A 27,594-nucleotide genomic window follows, 5' to 3' on the forward strand; every position below is an offset into this window, starting at 1 on the left:
CCTACCCTTCCCTTTCTTTCTACCTTGGCCTTTCTCGGGGGGCATGATGTAGAAAGTGGGTTAAGCTTGGCACCGTGTTGGCGAGAAAGAGGCAAGGGCCCAGGTGCCCGGACCTAGTCCAACACTCCAACCAGCACCCCTAGAAAATGCAACAGGAGGCTACACGCTGGGCTCCAAGGGCAACAGGCAACACCCCCCAGGCCTCGAGATCCGCGGACCTGAGATCAAGCCAAGGCAGAGAGTCTTGGATGCCAGATAGGAAGGCCACACTCCGCAGCCGATAACGGCTAAAGAGGTGAGTGGCGTGGAGGGGGGGGGATTGTCGCCTGTTGTAAGAACCGGCACCCACAAGGCGCGGGAAGGCCCTGCAGCCACCGGAGCTGGGCCTGAATACGGGGGCTGCCTTTCCCTCCCTCCCTCCTTTCTTTCTTTCTTTCTTTCTTTCTTTCTTTCTTTCTTTCTTTCTTTTTCTTTCTTTCTTTCTTTCTAATCTATTCATTCATTCATTCATTTATTTATAATCTATTCATTCATTCATTTATTTATTTATTATTTATTTATTATTTATTTTTGGGGTGTTTGCTTTGACTTGGGGGGTGCGCGCACATCGCCGCCGCGAGCGCTCTGAGCTCCCGGGAAGCAGCGAGAGCTGGCAAATCGGGGGGCGGGGGCGGACATGCTGCCATCATAAGGACAGCAGCCTCGCAGGCTGGAAAACGCCGGCAGCAACTGGCGCCGCAGCCGAGCGCGCGCCGCTGCTATAAAGGCTGGCGCTCCCGTCGGCGCTGCAATCCGCTGCCCAGGGGGGCAGCGCCCCAGCCCTCTCGCCCCGCCACGAGCGAGGTAATCCCGGGGCCGTGGCAGCATAAGGCCGCCACGACCACTGGAGGAGGAAGTGGGGGGGCAGGCAGGTGCACCGCTGCCACCACCGCCACCCCCGCAGGGGAGGACGACACAGGCGGCGCTCCTAGATGCGCGCCGCTGGCACGGTCCGACGGCAACCCAGGGGCGTGGCGACATTCACACGCCACGACCCCTGGAGGAGGAGGTGGAAGAAGGGGGTAGGTGCGCCCCCGCCGTAAAGGCCGGCGCCCCCACAGGGGAGCGGGACAGAGGCGCCGCACTTGGGAGTGACTGCAACCCCGGGGACGCGGCAGTGTCTGCACACCGCAACCGCCGGAGAAGGTATACAAGGTGGGGGGGACAGGCAAGCAAGCAGCCGCAAGCGCTGGCACCGCCGGAGGGGACCGGACAAGAGGCGCCACTCCCAGGCGCACGCCGCCGGGCCTCCCACCGATGCAGCAAGAGGCGGCCAAGGAGGGGGCGGCGCCCGGACACGAGCGCCCAAGCCTCGCGCGCCAGGAAACCCGGAGCCGGGTAGGCGCGGAAAAAGGGGTGTGGGCCGAGCCCCAGCGCCTGCTGCCACCAACGTCGGCGCTCCTGCCAGCAGGGCAGGTGCCAGGCACGAGGTGCCAGGCACGAGGCAGCCGCACCGGCAGCCGCACCGCAGCGGCCAAGTGCTGCACCTTTGGGTTGTGGCTGCACTTAGAGGTAGATCTGCACTGAGCCTCCACTGGGACATAACAACAATCTATTTGTGTTCCCCCTTATTTTCGCCATCTTAGTCTATGTAAATATTTACGTAGACTAAGACGGCCAAAAATAAGGAACGGAAAAGGCGGCAGCCATAGCTGCCGCCATTTGTGTATGCACGTTGTTGTTGTTGTTTTTTTAGGCAATCGTGATAGGCTATGTAAGTCTTTACATAGCCTATCACAGCTGACTACAGGGACACAAACAGCGGCGGCTACGGCCACCGCCATTAGCGTCCCTGCTAGCCAGTGGCCGGATGTCCGGCTGCTGGCGGAGCCGGCCAGTGGCTCCTGGCCGGCAGGCTCCACAGAGCTAGCCGGCCAGGATTCGGGGGAGAGGGATGGAGCGCCTCCCCACCCATCAGAACCCGGCGGAGCCAGGTGAGGGGAATTTCATACATCCCTATTGCTGAGCTGTGCCTGCTGAGCTCCCCCCTGCTCGCTGACCCTCGGGCTGCAGTTGAGCACTCCCTCTATGCTCGATGAGTAGCCCGCAACGTACCTAGGCCTGTTGGTCTCTGTGCTGTTCGCCATGTTTTTTTAAAAAATGGTGATTGGCAGCACTTGCCCATACAGTTACACCCAAAATAGCTCTGTAAACGAGTGTCTATGGGTGATTAACAGCACTTTTTGTGTATAAGTCTATGTGTGCCCACTTGGATGGGGCTCATAGTCCCGGAAGAACTATGTACAGAAGTTCGCAACACTGTTCAGGAGGAGGCAACAAAAAATGCCCCAAAGAAAAAGAAAACCAAGAAGGCAAGATGGCTGTCTGCTGAGACCTAACAGAAGCAGAAGAGATCAAGAAAAGGTGGCAAGAATATACAGAAGATCTGTATAGGAAGGATAATAGTATTGGCGATAGATTTGATGACGTGGTCAGTGAGTTAGAGCCAGATATGCAGTTGAATGGGCCTTAAAAAGCATTGCTAATAACAAGGCAGCAGGAGACGACGGTATCCCAGCTGAACTGTTTAAAATCTTGCATAATGATGCTGCCAAGGTGATGCATGTCATATGTCAGCAAATTTGGAAAACAGAAGAATGGCCACCAGATTGGAAAAAATCAACTTATATCCCCATACTAAAAAAAGGGAAACACTAAAGAATGTTCAAACTCTCGAATGGTGGCACTTATTTCACATGCCAGTAAGGTAATGCTCAAAATCTTGCAAGGTAGACTCCAGCAATTCATGGAACAGGAATTGCCAGATGTACAAGCTGGGTTTAGAAAAGGCAGAGGAACTAGAGACCAAGCTGAGGAACCTTATGACAAAGGTGAAAGAAGAAAGTGCAAAAGCTGGGTTGCAGTTAAACCTCAAAAAACCCAAGATTATGGCAACCAACTTGATTGATCGCTGGCAAATAGAGAGAGAAAATGTGTAGGCAGTGACAGACTTTGTCTTTCTAGGTGCAAAGATTACTGCAGATACTGACTGCAGCCAGGAAATCAGAAGACATTTACTTCTTGGGAGGAGAGCAATGACAAAACTTGATAAAATTAGGGATGTACGAAAGTCACTTACCTTTTATGATGTGATTCACGGTGGGGGGGAGGCTCGTCATCCCTTCCCCCGAAATCCTCCCTGGCCAGCTCTGCTCCATGGCAGCTCCACGTTGCCCTTATAGCGTTGCCCTTATTTTCACCGTAGTCTACGTAAATCTTTACGTAGACTACCTGGGACCAAATAAGGAATGCAAATGGCGACACCCATGGGCACCGCCATTTGCGTATGCGCTTTTTAAATTTTTTTTCAAAGTCACCCGTGATAAGCTATGTAAAGATTAACATAGCCTATCATTGCTGACTTTGGAAATCTAGCCGTGATAGGCTGCGTAAATCGTTACGTAGCCTATCACGGGTGTTTTTTTCCTCCCACTTTTTCTTTCACGGCCAGGGAGACAGGGCGCTGCTCCCCGGCCTGAATTTCGGCCGGGCGAGGCGGGGCGTCTCCCCCCCTGTCCTGAACTTCGGGGGGAGAACCAAAGCACCTCCCCCCCACTGCGAAGCAAGCTGCGGGACCAGGTAAGTGACTTTCGTACATCACTAGTTCCAGCCGCGGATGGGCTGCTGCAGACGCAAATGTTCTGTGAAGCTGACATGATAGGCTATGTAAGTATTTATGTAGCCTATCACGGCAAGCCAAAAAAAAAAAAACCCAACGTACACAAATGGCGGCGGCTATGGCAGCCGCCATTTGCGTTCCCTATTTTTAGCCGCTTTAACCTATGTAAATATTTATGTAGGCTATTAAGGCGGGGGAAAAAGTGAATGCAAATAATGTAGTGGGCGCCATTAGCATTCCTTTTCTTTTTTTCCCCATTTTAGCCTACATAAATATTTATGTAGGCTATTAGGGCGAAAAAAAAGGAACGCAAATGGCGCCCACTACGCTATTTGTGTTCCCCTTTTTTTCACCATAATAGCCTAAGTAAATATTCACGTAGGCTAAAATGGCTAAAAATAGGGGACGCAAATGGCAGCCGCTGTAGTTGCTGCCATTTGCATCCGCTGTTTTTTTTTTGGGGGGGCAGCCGTGATAGGCTACATAAATACTTACGTAGCCTATCACGGCTATGCTGAAGAAGAGAATGGTGGCCGCAGGGTGGTCTCCACTTGCAAGTCAGTGCGGACGGCAGCAGGGAAGTGCTCCATTTCGTGCTCCATTCATAGGTTGGGGGGAGGGGGCTTCATTCTTCCACAGATTTTGGGGGGGCTAATGCACTGGCATTCCGCCTCACCCAGTTCCGTGGTGGAATTCTCTGACATCCCCCGATAAAATAGTGAAGAGCATAGGCATCATGCTGACAACAAAGGTCTGCATAGTTAAAGCAATGGTATTTCCTGTAGTCCCCTTCATGGATCACTGCCTTGTTGTGGCGAAGGGGCTTGCGTAACTCAGTGAAGCCATAAGCTATGCCGTGCAGGGCCACCCAAGACGGACAGGTCATGGCAGAGAGTTCTGACAAAATGTGGTCCACTGGAGAAGGAAATGGCAACCCACTCCAGTATTCTTGCCAAGAAAACCCAATGGAACGTATCACAAGGCTAAAAGATATGACGCCGGAAGATGAGCCCCTCAGGTCGGAAGGTGTCCAATATGCTACTTGGGAAGAGCAGAGGGTATTTCCAAGTAGCGCCGGAAAGAGTGAAGCAGCTGGGCCAAACCCGAAAGGACACTCAGCTGTGGATGTGTCTGGCGGTGAAAAGAAAATCCGATGCTGTAAAGAACAATATTGTTTAGGAACCTGGAATGTCAGATCAATGAATCAAGGTAAGCTGGAGGTGGTCAAACATGAGATGGCAAGATTGAACATCGACATCTTGGGATTCAGCGAACTAAAATGGACAGGCATGAGGGAATTTAATTCAGGTGACCATCATATCTACTATTGTGGGCAAGAATCCCTTAGAAGAAATGGAGTAGCACTCATAGTCAACAAAAGGGTGGGAAAAGCAGTACTGGGGTACAATCTTAAAAATGATAGAAAGATCTCAGTACGAATCCAAGGCAAACCATTCAACATCACAGTAATTCAAGTCTATGCCCCAACCACTGAGGCCGAAGAAGGTGAGGTTGATCGGTTCTATGAAGACCTACAACACCTTCTAGAACTAACACCAAAAAAAGATGTCCTCTTTATCATAGGGGACTGGAATGCTAAAGTAGGAAGTCAAGAAATCACCGGGATAACAGGCAGGCATGGCCTTGGTGTACAAAATGAAGCAGGACAAAAGCTAATAGAGTTTTGCCAAGAGAACATGCTGATCATAGCAAACACTCTTTTCCAACAGCACAAGAGGCGACTCTACACATGGACGTCACCAGATGGTCAATATCGAAATCAGATTGATTATGTCCTTTGCAGCCAAAGATGGAGAAGCTCCATACAGTCAGTCAAAACAAGACCTGGAGCTGACTGTGGCTCAGATCATGAGCTGCTTCTTGCAAAATTTCGGCTTAAATTGAAGAACGTCGGGAAAACCACTAAACCGTTCAGGTATGACCTAAATCATATCCCTGATGAATATACAGTGGAGGTGAGGAATAGATTTCAGGGATTAGACCTGATAGATAGAGTGCCTGAGGAACTATGGACGGAGGTCCGTAACATTGTTCAGGAGGCAGCAACGAAATCCGTCCCAAAGAAAAAGACATGTAAGAAAGCCAAGTGGCTGTCAGATGAGGCTTTACAAGTAGCTCACGAAAGAAGGGAAGCGAAAAGCAAGGGAGAAAGGGGAAGATATACCCAACTGAATGCAGAGTTCCAGAGAATAGCAAGGAGAGACAAGAAGGCCTTCTTAAATGAACAATGCAAAGAAATCGAGGAAAACAACAGAATGGGAAAGACTAGAGATCTCTTCAAGAAAATCGGAGATATCAAGGGAACGTTTTGTGCAAAGACGGGAATGATAAAGGACAAAGAAGGCAGGGACCTAACAGAAGCAGATGAGATTAAGAAGAGGTGGCAAGAATACACAGAAGAACTATACAGGAAAGATCTGAATGTCCCTGATAGCCATGATAGTGCGGTCACTGAACTTGAGCCGGACATCCTCGAGAGTGAAGTCAAGTGGGCCTTAGGAAGCATTAGTAACAACAAAGCTAGCGGAGATGACAGTATTCCAGCCGAGCTATTTAAAATCCTAGAAGATGATGCTGTTAAAGTGCTGCATTCAATATGCCAACCAATCTGGAACACTCAACAGTGGCCACAAGACTGGAAAAGGTCAGTTTGCATTCCAATTCCAAAGAGGGGCAATGCCAAAGAGTGTTCAAACTACCGCACAATTGTGCTCATTTCACATGCCAGCAAGGTGATGCTCAAAATCCTACAAGCTAAGCTTCAGCAGTATGCGAACCGAGAACTACCGGAAGTACAAGCTGGGTTTAGAAGAGGCAGAGGAACTAGAGATCAAATCGCCAACATTCGCTACATCATGGAGAAAGCAAGAGAATTCCAGAAAAACATCTATTTCTGCTTCATTGACTACGCTAAAGCCTTTGATTGTGTGGATCACAACAAACTGTGGCAAATTCTTAAAGTGATGGGAGTACCAGACCACCTTACCTGTCTCCTGAGAAACCTGTACGAGGGTCAAGAAGCAACAGTAAGAACCACACATGGAACAACCGGGTGGTTCAAAATTGGGAAAGGAGTACGACAAGGCTGCATATTGTCACCCTGCTTATTTAACTTATATGCAGAGTACATCATGAGAAATGCCGGGTTGGATGAATCAGAGGTTGGAATTAAGATTGCCGGGAGAATTATCAACAACCTCCGATATGCAGACGATACCACCCTAATGGCAGAAAGCGAAGAGGATCTCCTCTTGTTGAGGGTGAAAGAGGAGAGTGCAAAAGCTGGTTTGAAACTCAACATTAAAAAAACGAAGATCATGGCATCTGGCCCCATCACTTCCTGGCATATAGAAGGGGAAGAAATGGAAGCAGTGACAGATTTTACTTTCTTGGGCTCCAAGATCACCGCAGACGGTGACTGTAGCCATGAAATTAAAAGACGCTTGCTCCTTGGGAGGAAAGCTATGGCCAACCTAGACAGCATAGTAAGAAGCAGAGACATCACCTTGCCGACAAAGGTCCGTCTAATCAAAGCTATGGTTTTCCCAGTAGTAATGTATGGCTGTGAGAGCTGGACTATAAGGAAGGCTGAGTGCCGAAGAATTGGTGCTTTCGAACTGTGGTGCTGGAGAAGACTCTTACGAGTCCCCTGGACTGCAAGGAGGTCAAATCAGTCCATCCTAAAGGAAATCAACCCTGACTGCTCATTGGAAGGACAGATACTGAAGCTGAAGCTCCAATATTTTGGCCACCTAATGTGAAGAGAAAACTCCCTGGAAAAGACCCTGATGCTGGGAAAGACTGAAGGCAAAAGGAGAAGGGGACGGCAGAGGATGAGATGGCTAGATAGCATCACGGATGCAATGAATATGAACTTGAGCACGCTCCGGGAGAGAACGCAGGACAGGAAGGCCTGGCGTGCTATGGTCCATGGGGTCACGAAGAGTCGGACACGACTGAACGACTGAACAACAACAACAAAAATTTCCTGTAGTAACCTATGGCTGCGAGAGCTGGACCATAAGGAAGGCTGAGCGAAGGAAGATAGATGCTTTTGAACTGTGGTGCTGGAGAAAAATTCTGAGAGTGCCTTGGACTGCAAGAAGATCAAACCAGTCCATACTCCAAGAAATAAAGCCAGACTGCTCACTTGAGGGAATGATTTGAAAGGCAAAACTGAAGTACTTTAGCCACAAAATGAGAAGGCAGGACATCCTGGAGAAGATGCTGATGCTAGGGAAATTGGAAGGCAAAAGGAAGAGGGGCTGACCAAGGGCAAGATGGATGGATGGTATACTGGAGGTGACAGACTCGACCTTGGGGGAGGTGGGGGTGACGACAGCGGACAGGAAGCTCTGGCATGGGCTGGTCCATGAAGTCACGAGGAGTCGGAAGTGACTGATCGAATAAACAACAACAGAACCTATTTAAAAGCCCCAGCAGTTCCTCAATCATGATGCCACATAGTCCTAACCCTCCTTTGGAATAATCTGAGGCCTGCAGCTATTTATGACAAAGTAAAGTGGAGGGCCAGAAAGGTGTTTGTGGAGGCTGACTGGATCCTTTGCTGTACTGAAGTTACTAAACTTCTGCAGAAGACAAAGGTTCCAATTTGGGGCAGTAAAATCAGATGCTGTGTGAAATAGCAGTATTACACATGGAGCTCCCTCTTCAAAATGTCATTGAAAGCAAGCTCCCAACAGCAGGCACGTAAGTGTCAAGGGCTCCTTGGAGGGCTCTCTCAGTCTAATCTAGTAGCCAGACACAGACAAAGCGATTCTTTTCAAAGCTTTATTCTTCTTTTACAACTTAACAACTCTACAGGTAGCAACTAGATCTGAGCAGCAGCATCGCTATGCCCTAAGTTGGAACAGTTGGTCCCTGTTTGAAAGGCAATTACTGGCAGACCCCTGAATATAAGGACTAGGGAGAATCCCTCCCCTTTTCCCTTGGATCCTCTGGGCGCAACCGTTCTTTGAGTGCCAAGAGGGCCCTACGCCTCCTTTCCGCGCCCTCCATTTGATGCCACTCTCTGCATCTGTGCCGTGCATCCACCCAGTCTGCTATCGGTGCTGGGTCACTCCCTGGACTGCTTTCTAATCTAGGAATGTGGGTGGGAGGAATCTCTGTCAGCTGCGGGCCCTGGGAAAAAGGGGCACGCTCCTCTCCCAGGAGCGACTGCTCTTCCTCCGAATCAGAACTACTCTGGGATTCTATGGGCTCAGTGTCCACCCTGACAGTAAGAGCAGAAAAGCGGGGGGCAGGAGAGAAAAAAAAATGAACAGACTGTGGAAGGAAATGTGGCAGTCTCCCTTCTAGTTTAAAAGGCTGGTGCATTCACACTAGAGTCCCTATTGGTCTGCCAAGGGAGCGAGTCCTAAGGACTCCTCGTAACAGCAAGGCTACTGAGCTCAGAGGGAAGAAGCAGGCTTGTATTAAGTAGGGCTGTGCACCTCTCAGATCCAAATTCCGAACCAAAGCAGGGTGATTCGGACCGAATTGGTCCAGATCTGAAGTGGGTCCGAATCAGTCTGAAGAGGGTTGGATCAGTCCAAATTGCTTCAGATCACTTTGGACAATTCTGAAGGCCAGACAGCCTGTCTGGGAAATGTAACGTTTCCAGAAGATTAGGGTGGGGGAGGGGGGAGTTGGGAGGGGGGAACTGAGCCTTGGCAAGAGACATCTAGCTGCCAATAGGGCTGAACGTTTAACCCAGCAGTCTCCAGTCACAGTGGGGTGATTGAGAGTGGGGTGCAATCACTCTTCTGTAAGGAAAGGCTTCAATATCTGGGCAATTTAATTGAGAAGGAAGGCAAATAAGTTTGGGGGGTTAGAAAACTATATGGAGTAGTGAAATTGGAGCAGTGCAATAAATAAGTCGAGGTCAGTGTGACTTGTTCCCAGGTAATGTGTCTTACAGCCAAAGAGAGATTTAAGTCTTTTCTTCCCTTAATGAGGAGCCTCAGGTTATTCAGTGTTGCTGAACAGTGGCAGATTGATTAAAGAAAAAAGGAAACAAGCCTCAGTTTCCTTAGTCCTTGTCTGAGAAGTTTAAAAATACAATTGTTGTTCCCTTGCTGTTAAGAGCCGTGCAGTTCAAAACTGTCCTGTGGCTGTAAACTTACCTTTGCGAAGGGGGAGAGATCAGCGATAGCCGACCTCGCCTTCTCTCCTTGCAAAAGAGATAGTTTTCTTGTTTTTAAAGTGTTCGAAAAGCTTAGATTTAGATTTCCCAGTGCACCCATTGAAAGCTCCGAAGCACTCGTGATGTGTTTACAAGCTCCCTAGTTTAGACTAGGGATATATGAAAGTCACTTACCTTTTCGCGGCTGTGATTCATGGTGGGGGCGAGGCACTCCGTCCCTCCCCCCGGAATCCTCAATGGGGGGGAGGCACTCCGTCCCTCCCCCCGGAGTCCTCCCCGGCCAGCTCGGCTCCACGAGGATTCCACAGAGCCGCCAACCGGCTCTGCCCACAGCCAGACATCCGGCTGCTGGACAGCAGGGACTAGGGATGTAGGAGAATTTCTCCACGAATCTCCTGGGGGGTGAATGCCAACACATTTGGCCTCCGGAAATTGGTGGAGAAATGGTCCGCCCCCCCGCCCCCCCCAGGATGGGACTTACCTTCGGCGAATGTCCCTCATGGTGGCAGGTCCCGGCAGCGTTTCAGCGGCGTTTCAGCAGCGGCCGGTCTCCTGACCACCGCCGCCATTTCCAAGTGAAAAAAAAAACCCCAACAAACGTGATAGGCTATGTAAAGATTTACGTAGCCTATCACGGCTAGATTTTCAAAAAACACTGTGATAGGCTACGTAAAAGTTTACGTAGCCTATCACGGCTGACTTTGGAAGAAAAAAAAAAGTGCGTACGCAAATGGCGGCACCCATGGGCACCGCCATTTGTGTTCCTTATTTTGGCACGGGTAGTCTACGTAGACTACGGCAAAAATAAGGGCAACGCTATTTGCGTTGCCCTTACTTTCGCCGTAGTCTACGTAAATATTTATGTAGACTACCCGTGCCAAAATAAGGAACGCAAATGGCGGTGCCCATGGGCGCCGCCATTTGTGTATGCACTTTTTTTCCCCCCAAAGTCAGCCGTGAATGGACGCAAATAGCGGTGGCTGTAGCCGCCACCATTTGCGTCCCTGTTCTTAACCATGATAGGCTACGTAAATATTTACGTAGCCTATCACGGCAAAGTACGCAAATGGCAAAAAATAGTGAACGCAAATGGCAGCCGCCGTAGCTGCCGCCATTTGCGTATGCTGTGCCCAGCCACGGCTGGCCAGGATACCAGCCGCTGCTGCGCCCACTGCCCCCGCCCCCGCTGCCGCTGCACTCACCGCCGCACCCGCACCCGCCACACCCACTGCCAAAGTGACATCAGTCTACGACTGCAGGAGGACAGAGTGTTGCTAAGCTGAATGGTGGGCTGGTTATCACACCAAAAGCAAACCATGGAGTTAGCCATTTGGTCTGCCCAAATATGGATAACAACATAAATGGGAAAACAATCCAACTCAGGCCACTGAGTGCTCAGCACACCAATTGTCCTGCCATATCACGCCAAAACCCAGTGCCCCAGAGGTGTCAGAATGTATCTGCAGTTCAGCCTCCAGGAACAACTCACATCTCCAAAATGAAACGCCATTGAACGCCTTAAATATGGAAGCCAAACTGCCAGATCTTGCCGCATGGCAGTGGACACCCTGTCTCAGTGATGGGGGAGCTGGTGCCTCTGCATGGCCCAGCACAGACACCTGAGAAAGGCCTGTCTGGGGGCAACCACTCTACAGGCAAATTTCAGGTGTCCAAGCAGCTCCGGGAAGACATGAAGCATTTCTTTACAGGAGGGCATGACTGCACTGATCACCCTGAGCGTATCCGGAGGGAGTATGCAGCACTGATTCACAGTGTCTAGCTCAATCCCCAGGACATCAAAAGAGGAAGTGGGTCTTCCCAACACCGCAGTCAATGTGTAAAACCCTTGCATTAAATGGACATGCTGGGCAGAATCCCAAGGGCCAGAGAACAGAAAATCATCCAAATAATGGACAACACTCTGCACACCTGTTCTGTCTCTTACTGCCCATTCCAAGAAGGTGCTAAACTTCTCAAACATGGTGCAAGACCCACCTGTCCAGGTAAAATTGATCCTGGAAGCAAAACCCCAGAAGGTCCAAATCTGGGGGGTTGACTGGCAGGACGCGGAAAGCGGACTTAATGTCAGTGTCTGATCTTGTCTGATCTCAGAAGCTAAGCAGGGTCAGCCCTGGTTAGTACTTGGATGGGAGAACACCTGGGAATCAGGTTTCCTGCACTGAGGAGGGGGCTGGACTCGATGGTCTTGTAGGCCCCATCCAATCCTATGATCCTATGAACTTTTACCCATCAATGCCCCACAACCACAAGCCCTTACCATAGTCACTGCAGTGTTGAAGGAGGTGCAGCACATCAAACAAAGTTGTTCTGGTACTGCATCGTTCACAGCTCTGCCTTTTGGGAAGGACAGGTTGTGAGTTAACTTGTATATCCCTGGCTCCTTGTTTGGCACTATCCTCTGTGGCGAAACTCGCAGGGGCTGTGAACAGACCAAGCACCCCCCTCACTGCAACCTCCCTATCGATTTTAGCTTGGACCAGTTGTTCCATGCCCTGGATAGAACTTCTGATTCCTGGAGAATTGCGGCTTGCGTTGTCCCTGAAATGCTATTCTAAAACTGTCAGAAAATCCTAGATCTAGGTACCTTGTGTCCTCCCCCTGCAGGTACTGCCTCAAGAGTCGCCTAAGGGGCTTGATCCTAACTGGGCTCAGCACATTTTGGAGGGGCTGTTGCCCTCCCCCAGCTGTCTTGCCCCTTTGCCCATCTTGGCTGGGGCTACACTATCCCTTAATTTTCGGATAAGGAGTGCAAGTACGCTGTCCACCACAGATGGAACATTCATGGTGGAACTTGCATGGTTCTGTGAGCAGGAGCCACAGGAACGAAATTCCCAGCGGAACAAGCGGTGTTGAATTACCTGTGCCACCCTTGCCCTAGGTGGGTTGTTGGTCAAGATGTGACCACTATCAGATCTTTCCCCAAACCCAGTCTGGCTGGAGTCATGAATTGCTGCCAGTGGTCCTTGTCCTTAAGGTCCCAATGAAGGGAGGGGTCAAGGCAGCCCACATACAGAATGCCTCATCATAGGCCAGCCAATCCCTGCCCTCATATTCTGTGTAAGCCCGGTAAATGATGTCAAGGTACTTGGTTAGAATCCACCCACGTTCTGGGAACTTTTGTTGAAGAACGTCCGTGTAAATAAGGAAGGCTGGCAGCTGGTTGGGCCACATACGGGACACTTTCTTTTGTCTGCCTCTGTCCTGATGTCTATCACCTGATTTGCCTTTGTCCTTTGATTCTGGTTCATGGAGCAATAAGGCAAAGACATTTCAGAACTCCCCTCTAAGTATGTTCTCTGTAGTGGCGGGCTTAAGGCAGTACCCCAAGGGGTAGGTTTATTCCCAGGTGGAAGAGCATCCCTCTCAGCTTTGGCATATGGGTCCTCCAGCACAGGGGTCCATTGTGTTTGCCCCATTTTGGCAGGTCCAGAACAGCCCTGCCACACTGAGGCACAAGCCGTGGCTGCTGGGCAGATCACTCAGTTGAAGTCGCTGGAAGCTCCATGGGGGAAACCACGGGTGGCACACTGTCAGCCACAGCCCCCGAGGAGGTGGCAGACATTGCAGTTGCTGGCAGACCGGAGAAACCACCTATGACCTGTCAGAAGCCACTATGCACCGTAAGGTAGATGGCCTATCAGAGCATGCCACAGTGTTGGGTGGAACCGGCGGCAGCACCCCTGGCAACATCCCAAGCCTGACTGGCTGTGCTGTTGTCTGATCCTCGAGAGGCTTAGAAAATGGCCAACTCAAGCCCGACAACCATGGAAACCATGCCTCAGGCCTGCGAAGGTGCAGTGGAACCGACTCCTCTCACTTTGGTCTGTAATTACAGCAGCGGGGGCCACCGGAGCAGGAGCTGTTTCAACCACAGAAGACCTGCTGCTATTCTTCTCTAAACTGATGGCAGCTGGAGTCATTGCCGCTGAGGCGGGCCCCACATGCAGCCTCAGAAGCAGTGACGCCACTCGGCAACCATGACACAAAGCACCGGATGCCAGCTCCGGTCCCCTGTAGCCACTTCTGTCCCGGTTGCAGAAGTGTGAGCTTCCTGCTCTGCAGCCACCCTTCAAGGAGGCTGGAGGGAGGGCCCCCAACAGCTACAACACTTCTCAGGCCCTTCCCTCTGGCTGGGGCACCATATGGTGGCTGCCAACAGCAATCACACTAATCTCTCCTTCCCTTGCAAAGCCTCCAGGAAAGATCTACCCACATTTGCTTGGCTGTGAATACGACTCTCCTAGCACCTGGGAATTCTGCCCACAGGCTAAGATACTGTGTTCCTGCCATAATAACTGAACAGGGCTGAGAGGCCTGGAAGAGTAGAGCTTGAAGTCAGTTGGCTGCTTGTACTGATGGATACCCAGTGCGCGGTGAGACACAGATAAGACTTCGTTTGGTTACGTGTCCATGTGTCACTCGTTAAATGTACACTTCGTCCAACTGCACATTTCAAATCCTGTTGGAGCACCCATCTGATTGCAGAACCCAGGGCTGGAATGGCTATGCCACTAATGTAGTGACGAGAGGGGACATCCCACCGAGGGCACATTCTCTTAATGAAGTGCACAAAGTCTTCATCTTCCACCAGGGAGAAGGGAAGCATACGTGTTGCAATGACCACTGTCTGGTCCTGGATCAGCCTTCATGCCTGGATTCTGTCAGAGGGGAATTTCTGTGTCAGCGTGAGGCATTTCTCCAGTGACGCCTGCCTCTTAGCGAAGCTGCCTTCTGTGCCCTTCTCACCCGGACCACTTTGTGTGAGGTCTTTGGAAGATGAGGCAAAGAAGGCAGTACTGTTCTTTTTGGATGGTTGTGACTTCCCATTGCTATCTTTGGGCACAAGAAGTGGATGATGCACCTCCATGTGTCGCCTCATGGCAGACGTGCCCACTCGTGGACAGCCCCCTTCTTTTCCTAGCTGCACACGCCTTCAACAAATATCACAAAGCATGACATAGCTGTCGTTCTCTGCATATTTGAAGAAGCACCACACATAGGAGCTCACCCTGCCACCACCATTTCTTCTTTGGGGAATGGGGGTATCGGTTCCAGATGAGGTGGCATTGGGAGCTGCACATTTCCGCTCATCTGTGGATGGTGTTGTTGTTGGTGTTGTTGATGGCGCTGACCAGTGCTTAGCAGGGGATGTTTGTTCCTAAGGTTTGGGATTGCTCCCACAGAACCCAGAAGGCTGAAAGTGGAGAACAGAGTCAGACCCAGTCTCAGCAGGGGCATCATTGATATAGAAGAGCTCCTCATCATCTTTGCTGTCTGGATCACTGATGACACTAAGACCTCCAGCCTTTTTTTCAAAATCACATGAGCCGCCACCCATGAAGTGATTATCAGCAGGCAGCTGTGGACCTGGTTCACCTGTCCCATTTCTGCTGTCTGATGCAGGGAGGACGGTTGTGGGCGTCTCTGTAAAGATTCAAAATAGATAGAAGCAGAGTTTCATGAGAAATGCTACTTTTACACATGAGTAATAGCCAAGAGAATAAAACTGTGAAGTTGTAGAAATCTATGAAACATAGCTTGGAGGAATTGCAATCAATCCACATGACACAAGGTGCAGTTGTAAGCTACTCCTGCACTAGCTAGCACTGCGAAAACACATTAGGTGCAAAAAAAAAAATGACTGTACAGACTTGGAAACTCAATGAGAGTTATCTAAACGTGTCCTCACTGGTGAAAGTCTGAAAAGCATGGGGGAGGAGATATCTGACTCCCTTGCAAGGTCCACTCCTTTGCATCAGCTCTATTATACTGTTGTGTGGGACTCATCCCCCACAGGGCTGGCCCAAAGCATTTTGCTTCCTGAGGCAAAGGGTAAAATGGCACCCCTCGATCCTACATAGAGCGATAGCTGAATCTTACTTGAACAGTGACAATGGGAGAGCCTCTTCCACCACACAGAGGATAACAAGCTGGCTGAGGAGCTACAAGGTAGTCTGAGGAGCACCCCCAGTTAGGGATGGGGGAGAATTTCTCCCCGAAACTTCAGGGGACCGAGTGCCAATGCATTCGGTCCTCCGAAGGTTCTTCGGGGAGAAATTCTCTGCCCCCCCAAACCCCGCCCCCCCCCGGGATGGGACTTACCTTTCACGAATGTTGCTCCCGGAGGTGGGTCCCGGCGGCGGTTCGGCAGGTCTTCGTCAGGGGCGGGGGCAGCAGCCGGTCTTTCAACCGGCTGCTGTCGCCGCCATTACAAGAAAAGTAAAAAAAAAAAAAACAACGCCCCTGTGATAGGCTACGTAACGATTTACGTAGCCTATCATGGCTAGATTTGCAAAGTCAGCCATGATAGGATAAGTTAATCGTCACGTAGCCTATCATGGGTGACTTTAAAAAGAAAAAAAGCACGTATGCTAATGGCAGCCCCCATAGGGAGCTGCCATTTGCATTCCTTATTTGGTCCCTGTAGTCTACATAAAGATTTATGTAGACTATGGCAAAAATAAGGGCAATGCAAACGTTGCCCTTATTTTCACCGTAGTCTACGTAAATCTTTACGTAGACTACAGGGACCAAATAAGGAACGTGAATGGCGGCTCCCTATGGGGGCTGCCATTTGCGTACGTGCTTTTTTTTTTTTAAAGTCACCCGTGATAGGCTACGTGATGATTAACGTAGCCTATCACGGCTGACTTTGCAGATCTAGCCGTGATAGGCTATGTAAATCGTCACGTAGCCTTATCACGGGCCCTTTTTTTTTTTTTTTACTTTTCTTTTGAAGTTCACGGCTGGGGAGACGGGGCGCTTCTCCCCAGCCTGAATTTCGGCTGGGCGAGGCGGGAAGCCTCCCTCCGAGCCTGAATTTCGGCCGGGCGAGGCGGGAAGCCTCCCCCCCCGGCCTGAACTTCGGGGGGAGAAGCGAAGTGCCTCCCCCCACTGCGAAGCAAGCTGCGAGACCAGGTAAGTGACTTTCGTACATCTCTACCCCCAGTTCTGTGCCACAACACCTTGCTACTCCCTAACGATAGGGCTGGTCCTGACCTGAGCACATACTTGGCAAATCCCACTGCCTTTTTCCAGGGTGCATTTGTGGTCCCCTGGGAGCAGTGCCTGATTAGTCAGGCCCTCTTTAAAAAACCATCCTCAGAAATGTAATTGCTTAATCAATTCACGTTGCAGCTCTAGTTAAAAGAGATCAAGGCCAAACAAGACAGCAAACTATGATGAATGGCTTTGGAAACAAAGCAAGCACAAAACACTGAAGTGTTTTCTCACCGAAACGGTTTATCATTTGCGAAAGTACTGCAGTTCTTTTAAAGAGCTGGGGTTTTCTTTAGTACTGGAGCACCATGTAACATTTAAATAATATGAAATATGTTCACAGCAATGAATATAAATGAATGTAAAACAGTCGTGTATGTTTTGTTGTGTTGAAGAAGAAGATCCCGTCCCCAAATGGACCCCTCCAAAGGTTTGGGACTTCAACTCCCATCAGGCCCAGCCAGCATGACGAATGGTCAGTAATGCTGGGAGTTGTAGCCCAAAACATCTGGAAGGCTGCAGGTTGCAGAAGGCTAATGTAAGGACTATTCAAATATTCGAAGATATTTATTTGTATCCAGATATTTACAAGCACCTGTGATGACAGAGTCTTACCAGATTCATCCTTTGGAATGAGGTAGATAGCTTGACTTTCATTCCGCTGCTGTAGAGTCTCCTTGGGAACATTTTCATCTGCTTTGGGTTTGGAGACACTGCCCTTCCACTCACCATCCAAGAACTTTCTTCCTCTTCCTCTCGAGTTGTGGCCGGCTGTGCCTGTGCCACTTTCTGTAGCAGAAATTGGTGGTGTGCACTGCTTACGGGTGCGGGGTGGACTGGTGCTGGGGCTGCTGTCGCTGCTGGTCACACCTTGGGCTTCCTCCTCTTCCATCTCATTATTAAAATACCACTGAAATGCAACCTCAGCGGTGTATTTTCTCACCGGGCATCCACGCCTCTTTTGAGTGCCGGATTGACCACGGGTTCCTCTTTTCTCCATGTTCATGTCTCTGGGCAGAAGGAGACATAAATACATGTGGCAAAGCTGAAAACATGTGAACAGCCGACAATCTCAGATATAGTGCAGTGCAGAAGTAGTTACCCACCATTCCAGCCATTCAATGCTAACTAAATAGGGGCATATTGTACAGCAGATTAGGCTGAAATGCCCAGGATGGAGGATGTAGCCCATCCATGTAGCCTGAAAAACACAAGCCTACAGTACACACAGGATGCTGGGGGATGGAGTCCTTCCCGGGCCTGGCAGACTAACAATGGCCACTCATGTGTTCCCCCCCACCCCAACCCACTCAGAAATACATAGGCAGGCACATGGATTAATCCTGGAAAGACCAGGAGGATGGGGGATGGAATCCTTGCCTTGCAGACTAGCAATGGCTGCTGCCTGGAGCATGCCTTCCCCCCCACCCAGCCCAGTTCCCCCCACCCCAACCCACTCAGAAATGCATAGGCAGGCACATGGATTAATCCTAGAAAGACCAGGAGGATGGGGGATGGAATCCTTGCCTTGCAAACTAGCAATGGCTGCTGCCTGGAGCATGCCTTCCCCCTCAACCAGGCCATTTCCCCCTCCCCCCACCCCAACCCACTCAGATATACATAGGCAGGCACATGGATTAATCCTGGAAAGCCCAGGAGGATGGGGGATGGAATCCTTGCCTTGCAGACTAACAATGGCTGCTGGAGCATGCCCTCCCCCCACCCAGGCCAGTTCCCCCCCTCCCCCGGCCCCAACCCACTCAGAAATGCATAGACAGGCACATGGATTAATCCTGGAAAGACCAGGAGGATGGGGGATGGAATGCTTGCCTTACAGACTAGCAATGGCTGCTGCCTGGAGCAAGCCTTCCCCCCCGCCCAGGCCAGTTCCCCCCCTCCCCCGGCCTCAACCCACTCAGAAATACATAGGCAGGCACATGGATTAATCCTGGAAAGACCAGGAGGATGGGGGATGGAATGCTTGCCTTGCAGACTAGCAATGGCTGCTGCCTGGAGCAAGCCTTCCCCCCCACCCAGGTCAGTTCCCCTCCTCCCCCCACCCCAACACACTCAGAAATACATAGGCAGGCACATGGATTAATCCTGGAAAACACCCAGGAGGATGGGGGATGGAATCCTTGCTTTGCAAACTAGCAATGGCTGCTACCTGGAGCACACCTTCCCCCCCCACCCAGGCCAGTTCCCCCCCTCCTCCACCCCAGAAATACATACACAGGCATATGGATTAATCCTGGAAAGACCAGGAGGATGGGGGATGGAATCCTTGCCTTGCAGACTAGCAATGTCTGCCTCCTGGAACATGCCTTCCCCCCCGCCCAGGCCAGTTCTCCCCTCCCCCCACCCCAACCCACTCAGAAATACATAGGCAGGCACATGGATTAATCCTGGAAAGCCCAGGAGGATGGGGATGGAATCCTTGCCTTGCAGACTAACAATGGCTGCTGGAGCATGCGTTCCCCCCCACCCAGGCCAGTTCCCCCCACACCAACCCAGTCTGAAATACATAGGCAGGTACCTGGATTAATCCTGGAAAGCCCAGGAGGATGGGGGATGGAGTCCTTGCAGGATGCCCTCCCACCCAGTTCCCCCTGCTCCTCCATCTCACCCCAAAGTCACTAATCATAGGGGAACATTCAGGTAAAGTAAACATACCTTCACTGTAATAAAGGTTGAACTGCAGTTCCGTAGAACTGGGGGATGCAGAGAAACACACTCCTTGCAGCAGCTGGGATGGACACTTGTCTGCAGCAGTGGCACCTCTGGTCTAGTCTGGACTCTGGAGTCTGGCCTGGAGCAACTGAGGCTGCTGGACATACATGACCGCCATCCTGTGTGAACTGAATGCGGGAATCCATGGGATAAATGGTCGATGATGAGTTCCCTCCCCTCAATGACGTTATCTTCCTGGTGGTGTGGGGGGGTGGTCTGGAGGGATCTCACTCACCTGACCTCACCTGACCTGAACCTGACCTCAGACAGAGACAATAAAACAAAAGACGAGGCTACGTGCAGGTCGTGACTCAGCCTCAGGCAGGCTACGTGCACTTCGTGACCCCATCGCTCCCAGCGAAAGAAAGCCGCGTCGTAGCAGGAAACTTAATGTTTATTAAATAGTTTTGTAAAATCCCTTTCACCATCTTTTGTCCAATTTTGCGAAGTTTCCTTCGTAAATACCTTTGTAAAATTTTCGGCAGAGAAAAAAAAGTACCACGTGAGCTCCGGTTCGGGTAGACCGGGGCGCCCCATCCTGGGGGAAGATCAGCGGGCCGAATGTGTTTGAATTCAGGCCCATTTGACTTGCGAGAGGATTTCTCTGACATCCCTACCGGCGCTCTAGCCGTCTCACCTCCTGTTTCAGAGCTCGTAATCGCGGATTGAACCATGGTGCAGTCCCAGCCCTGTTCAGGGGGAAAGGGTGTTTTGGAGCCACCTGATCTAATGCTCCAATGATTGCGGCATTCCAGCCACCCACCAGGGTCTCGACCGAGTGGCCGTTGGCATGCCCCTGAGAATCCCCAAGCACGTTCAGGAATCCACTTGGATCCATAAGACGCCTGGGGAGGACCATTTTAATGGGTCCTCCAACCCTACAGAGGGGTTGTGGAACTGAGAAGTCCAACGTCACCAGATAGTGATCTGACCATGACAAGGGGGTGGTGGATATACTCCTGACTTCCAGATCACTCCTGCTTCTCCAGAAACAAACACAAGGTCTAGTGCATGACCGGCTACATGGGTGGGCCCAATTAGAATATGGTGCAGCTCCCAGGAAGCCAGGGCCTGCAGGAGAAGCCACCACCATCGGGGAAGAGGCATGCCTGCTGCTGCTGAGCCTGCTGCTGCTTCCGCCACCACCACCGCCACTGCCACCACCATCAGGCTTTCCCTTCAGACTTCTGCCTGGCAGACTGCCAGTCCCTGCAGGGCCAGGCCCCCAGGTACCGAGCCAGCTGTGCTGCTTCCACCTGCCCCTTCCTGGAGGGGCTACATAAGCTGGCTGGCTGAGGTGGCCTGGGAGAGCCAGGGCCTGCAGGAGAAGCCACCACCGGGAAAGAGGCGTGCCTGCTGCTGCTGCTGCTGGGCCTGCTGCTGCTGCTGCTGCCACCACCACTCCCACCACCACCACCACCACCACCAGCAGGCCTTCCCTGTGGACTCCGGCCTGGCATTATTTTTAAGGGGATTTTTTAAAAATTGTTTGTTGTTGTTGTTGTTGTTTTTTCTGGGGGATTTTGTTGTGTTTTTAGGGATGGGTAGTTTTACTAGTTGTTTTCTGGGCCAAATTCAAGGTGTTAGTTTTGACCTTTAAAACCCTATATGGTTCCTGCCCAGCCTATCTTAAGGAGTGCCTCCAGCAGCACCAGACAGGCCGCTTAACAAGATCAGCCTCAGATGGCCTTCTCTCTGTCCCATCAGCCAGGACAGCTAGACTGGTGGGGACAAGGGAGAGGTCCTTTTCTGTCGTGGTCCCCACTCTGTGGAACTCCCTCCCTAGGAACTCCGCCATGCCCCCTCTTTAATGAGCTTCCATTGTGCATTAAAAACATGGTTGTTCAGGCAGGCATTTGGGGTTGGTTGGGTATTTTAGAAAATGTTTTTACTGTAGAATTTTATTGTTTTAAACTGTTTTATTGTATGTTGTACATTGCCCAGAGTGGCTGGGTGACCAGCCAGATGGGCAATTAATAAATTCAATAATAATAATAATAATAATAATAATAATAATAATAATAGTCTCCATGAAGTCCCCAGGTGCTCCTATGAGGATGGCCTCCGAATGTACGTTGAAGTCCCCCATTAAGTTAGGGTTCTGTACATGCACATCAGAGACCACCTCAAGCACCTCAGCCACAGAGTCAGTCATGCAGCTGTGTGGACGGTACACGAGCAGAATCCCCAGCCTGTCCTTCGGGCCCAACCTCCAGTACATGCACTCAGCGACCTTGGTCTCCCAGAAAGAGGGTCTGGTGAAGACCAAGGACTTTCGGTAGATAACAGCCACTCCGCCTCCCCGATCCCCAGTCCTTGGCTGCTGTTCATATGAAAATCCAGCTGGACATATGGCTGCAAGGGCTGGTGCAGCCTCGGCCAGCCAGGTCCCCGTAATACATGCCAGGTCTGCACCCTCATCCAGGATCATGTCATGGATGAGGGAGGTTTTCTGGGAAACAGACCTGGCATTGCAGAGCAGCAAACGAAGGCCAGAAGATGGAGTCACGCCTCCCCCAGCCATCCTTTGGCTCTGGACAGGCCTGGAGCAGGGGACAAATACTACACTTCTCTCCTTTGTTCCCCTTACCTGGCATGGCCTGCCCCTAGTGCTCCGCCAGCGCCTGCTGCCCAGCCTTGGTATGTTCTGGCCCACAACAGTCCCCCCACTGCTTCCATCATGTGGACACAGGCCCCCTTGCTCCCACCTATCAGGCAGGCTACCCACCCCTAAGAACACAACAGAATCCCCCAGTAATTAAACAAAACAAAACAAAACAAAACAACAATTAAAAATCCCCTTAAAAATAATGCCAGGCAGTAGTCCGCAGGGAAGGCCTGGTGGTGTTGCACAAAATGCTAATTTCACCCCCTGGAGGCTAGTCCAATTTGCCCCAAAGAGGAGAGTCAACTTCAGGCTGGGTCCAACTCGATTTTATTGTTTGCAAACAGTTCGACAGAGGAGCTCACACTCAAAAGCAGAGTTGACCCTGGGCAACCCCCGCGCTACAGTTTTATCGCTCAGCTTGCATTCCTCAGCCAGCGTGTTACTTTTGATTGGTTGCCAGCGGTTTGCTTAGCAACCTTATCTTAGGGTTACTGTCTGCTCATTCCAGGCATGCGCAGGTCTTACAATACTACGTGCTGCTTAAGACACATACAATGGCTTTTAGGTTACATTTTTACTACAATTCCCCCCTCAAAAGGCTTTTCTCAAATTTATACTCTCAGAGTCTGTTTCCCGCCTCCCAGCTGAGCAGAGCAGAGCAAAGCAAGCTGCTCCAGGGACTACAGAAGCAGGCAAGCTCCCAGAGAGCGAGCGAACAGAGCGAGCGAACAGGAGGAGCAAACAGGAGTTGGCCAGGGGAGTTGCAGTGGTTGAAGAGACAAAGGAGACAAAGGAGACAGAGGCTAAGAGGTAAGTGGGTTGCAGGAAGCCCAGGGCGCTGCCCTTTATCCTTCTGACTGGCTGTGAGCTCACCAGGAGCTTCTGAGAGCTCCAACTGAATTGGAGGGGTGTGGCCTGAGTACTCCCAGCAGCTGACTGGACGGGAAGCTTCAGTCTGTTTCCCGCCTCCCAGCTGAGCAGAGCAGAGCAAGCTGCTCCAGCTGGTCCAGGGACTACAGAAGCAGGCAAGCTCCCAGAGAGCGAGCGAACAGAGCGAGCGAACAGGGGGAGCAAAAAGGAGTTGGCCAGGGGAGTTGCAGTGGTTGAAGAGACAAAGGAGACAAAGGAGACAGAGGCTAAGAGGTAAGTGGGTTGCAGGAAGCCCAGGGCGCTGCCCTTTATCCTTCTGACTGGCTGTGAGCTCACCAGGAGCTTCTGAGAGCTCCAACTGAATTGGAGGGGTGTGGCCTGAGTACTCCCAGCAGCTGACTGGACGGGAAGCTTCAGTCTGTTTCCCGCCTCCCAGCTGAGCAGAGCAGAGCAAGCTGCTCCAGCTGGTCCAGGGACTACAGAAGCAGGCAAGCTCCCAGAGAGCGAGCGAACAGAGCGAGCGAACAGGGGGAGCAAACAGGAGTTGGCCAGGGGAGTTGCAGTGGTTGAAGAGACAAAGGAGACAAAGGAGACAGAGGCTAAGAGGTAAGTGGGTTGCAGGAAGCCCAGGGCGCTGCCCTTTATCCTTCTGACTGGCTGTGAGCTCACCAGGAGCTTCTGAGAGCTCCAACTGAATTGGAGGGGTGTGGCCTGAGTACTCCCAGCAGCTGACTGGGCGGGAAGCTTCAGTCTGTTTCCCGACTCCCAGCTGAGCAGAGCAGAGCAGAGCAAGCTGCTCCAGCTGGTCCAGGGACTACAGAAGCAGGCAAGCTCCCAGAGAGCGAGCGAACAGGGGGAGCAAACAGGAGTTGGCCAGGGGAGTTCGGCAGGGGAGGTCAAGGGGGAGGCCCCTAAGATTTTTTTTTAATTTATTTTTTTTTACTAACTTTTTTTCATTTATTTGTCTTGTAACACACACTTCCACACCAGTGGGACTCTGCTTTTAACCTCTACTGAGTAGAGGAGCAGGCACAGGCTAGTCTAGAACAATCACAAAGCTAGACACAAAAAGGGAAAAGAGGCTATGGAAGGACAAGACTCTCCAGTGGTGGTGACCTGCAAGGTGTGTGCCATGTTTGTTTTCTTGCCTGAGAACAACATGGCCTACACCTGCAACAAGTGCAAGTTGATCACGCTGCTGGAGGAAAAAGTAAGTGGACTGGAGCGGCGACTGTCGACCCTCAGGGGAATAAGAGAACACGAAGAGTTCTTGGACAGAATGGGGGAACTACAGCAGCAAAGGGCAAACCAGAAGCTTGATGAGCAACAGCAAGATGAGGCAGTGGGAAATGCTGAGGTGAAGAAAAATGGAATAGAGGATACTCCTTGGAAAAGGGTGACAGTTAGGAGAAGAAGAACTAGACGCCACTCTGCACCGGTGGAAGCAGTGGAGCTGTGGAACCGATTCCAGGTACTTGCAGATGAGACTGGAGGACAGCCTGCAGAGGAAGAATCACAGGGGAACCTGCATGAGAGTGAGCAAGAGGCTAAAGGTCAGTTAAACAGAGGCGATGAAACCCAGGCCTACAAGAAGAAGCAGAGAAGAGTGGTAGTAGTGGGAGACTCCTTCTGCGTGGGATCGAGACCCAAGTATGTCACGAAGACCCGTGGACTCGCCAGGTATGTTGTCTCCCGGGAGGACAGATTAGAGACGTGACTGAAAGGTTGCCTGCACTCATAAAGCCCAATAACAGGTATCCCTTTCTTCTCATCCATGTGGGAACAAATGATACCGCCAAGTGGAGCTACGAAGAGATCACGTCAGACTTTGAAGCTTTGGGAAGGAAACTCAAGAACTTTGGGGCCCAGATAGTTTTCTCATCCATCCTTCCAGTAGTTAGAAGAGGGATAGAAAGGGAACGAAAAATACTCCGGGTGAATGACTGGCTAGGAAGGTGGTGCCGACGAGAGAGATTTGGATTCTGGGACCACGGGCTATACTTCCTGGAAGATGGGCTGTTGGCTAGGGATGGGTTGCACCTCACAAAGGCTGGGAATAATGTGTTTGGCCACAGCATGAAGAACTTCATCAGGAGGGCTTTAAACTGAATCCTATGGGGAAGGGAGATGTAATGTTGGGGGTAACGATGGACATAGGCGCATGCACTGCAATGGAGAGAACAGCTCTGATAGCGCCCAATAATAGTCTTCAGACACATGTAGGAAGAAAGCCAGACTATGAAACACATGGTCTTCGATGTCTATATACTAATGCCCAGAGTATGGGAAACAAACAGAACGAACTTGAACTCTTAATACGGGAGGGAAATTATGACTTGATAGGTATAACTGAGACTTGGTGGGATGACTCTCATGACTGGAATACAGCAGTTGAAGGATATAACTTGTTCAAAAAGAGCAGGAGGAACAGAAAGGGAGGTGGGGTTGCACTGTATGTGAAAAATACAGATCTCTGCACAGAAATACAGGAGGAGGAGCTTGGTAGCCCCATCGAGAGCATCTGGGTTGAAATAAATGGAGCAAAGAATAAAAGGAACCTGGTGGTCGGAGTCTACTACCGGCCACCCAATCAAGGAGAAGACAAGGATGAAACTTTTGAAAAGCAAATAGCCAATGTTTTAAGGAAGCATGATGTAGTAGTAATGGGGGACTTCAATTTCCCCGATATTTGTTGGGAGACAAATTCTGCAAAACATGGCCCCTTCAGGAAATTCCTGACTTGTGTGGCGGATAACTTCCTCCTACAGAAAGTAGAGGAAGGAACTAGAGGATCGGCTATCCTTGACTTGATCCTAACCAACAGAGATGACTTAGTGGATAAAGTAGCAGTTACAGGAACTCTGGGGGAAAGCGACCATGTTGTACTTGAGTTCTTGGTTCTAAGGGAAGCAAAAGCCGAGTGTAGTCAAACGCATACCCTGGATTTTAGGAAAGCTGATTTTAATAAACTCAGAACAATGATCAGTAAGGTCCCATGGCAGGCAATGCTAGTGAGAAAAGGAGTCCAAGATGGGTGGGAACTTTTAAAAAAGGAAATTCTCAAGGCACAATCACAAACAATTCCAACAAGAAGAAAAGGTGGAAGACAACAGAAGAAGCCAATGTGGCTTCACAAAAAGCTTAGGGATGACCTGAAAACAAAAAAGGACACATATAGGAAGTGGAAAGAAGGCCAAGTAACAAAGGAAGAGTACAGGCAGGTAGCACAGAATTGCAGGGATGGCGTCAGGAAGGCTAAAGCGGAGAACGAGGTGAGGTTAGCGAGGGATGCTAAAAACAACAAAAAGGCTTTCTTCAGCTACGTGCATAGTAAAAGGCAGAGGAAAGAAATGGTTGTTCAGCTATTAAATAAGGATGGCAAAATGATAACAGATGACAAAGAAAAGGCAGAGGTGCTCAATTCCTACTTTGGCTCAGTCTTCTCCCAAAAGAGGGTCTATGACCCCCCTGGCAAAGGCGAAGTACAGGCTGAAGGGGCAGGATTGCAGCTTGAGATCGACAGGCATATGGTCAAGGAACACCTCATTACTTTGAATGAGTTCAAATCTCCAGGGCCAGATGAACTGCATCCTAGAGTCATAAAGGAACTGGCAGAAGAACTCTCAGAACCGCTGTCTATTCTCTTTGAGAAATCATGGAGGACGGGGGAAGTGCCAGATGACTGGAGGAGGGCTAACGTTGTCCCTATCTTCAAAAAGGGCAAAAAGGAGGAACCTGGGAACTACAGACCAGTCAGTCTGACATCAATCCCTGGGAAAATTCTGGAGCAGATCATAAAGCAATCCATCTGGAAGCACCTTGACAACAATGCCGTGATTACTCGAAGCCAACATGGATTTGTCAAAAACAAGTCCTGCCAGACAAATCTGATCTCATTTTTTGATCAAGTCACCTCCCTTGTAGACCGTGGGAATGCTGTAGACATCATATACCTCGACTTCAGCAAAGCTTTCGACAAAGTGCCCCATGATATCCTGATGAGCAAACTAGCTCGAAGTGGGCTAGATGAAACAACGATCCAGTGGATCCACAGTTGGCTACAGAATCGGACTCAAAGAGTGCTTATCAATGGGACCTTCTCAAACTGGGGAGAGGTAACGAGTGGGGTACCGCAGGGCTCAGTCCTGGGCCCAGTGCTCTTCAACATTTTTATTAATGACTTGGAGGAGGAGATGCAGGGAATGCTGATCAAATTTGCAGATGACACAAAATTGGGAGGGATAGCTAATACTTTGGAAGACAGAAACAAAATTCAAAGTGATCTGGATAGACTGGAGTGCTGGGCAGAAAACAACAGTATGGCATTTAATAGGGACAAATGCCAAGTTCTGCACCTAGGAAAAAGAAACCAAATGCACAGTTACAAGATGGGGGATACGTGGCTCAACCACACTACGAGCGAGAAGGATCTTGGAATTGTTGTCGATCACAAGCTGAATAAGAGCCAACAATGTGATGTGGCTGCAAAAAAGGCAAATGCTATTTTGGGCTGCATTAATAGAAGCATCGCTTCCAAATGCC

This window comes from Heloderma suspectum, chromosome 2 (genome assembly GCF_057233095.1).
Source record: "Heloderma suspectum isolate Gila_16-S chromosome 2, 16-S_ref, whole genome shotgun sequence".
NCBI classification, from domain to species: Eukaryota; Metazoa; Chordata; class Lepidosauria; order Squamata; family Helodermatidae; genus Heloderma; species Heloderma suspectum.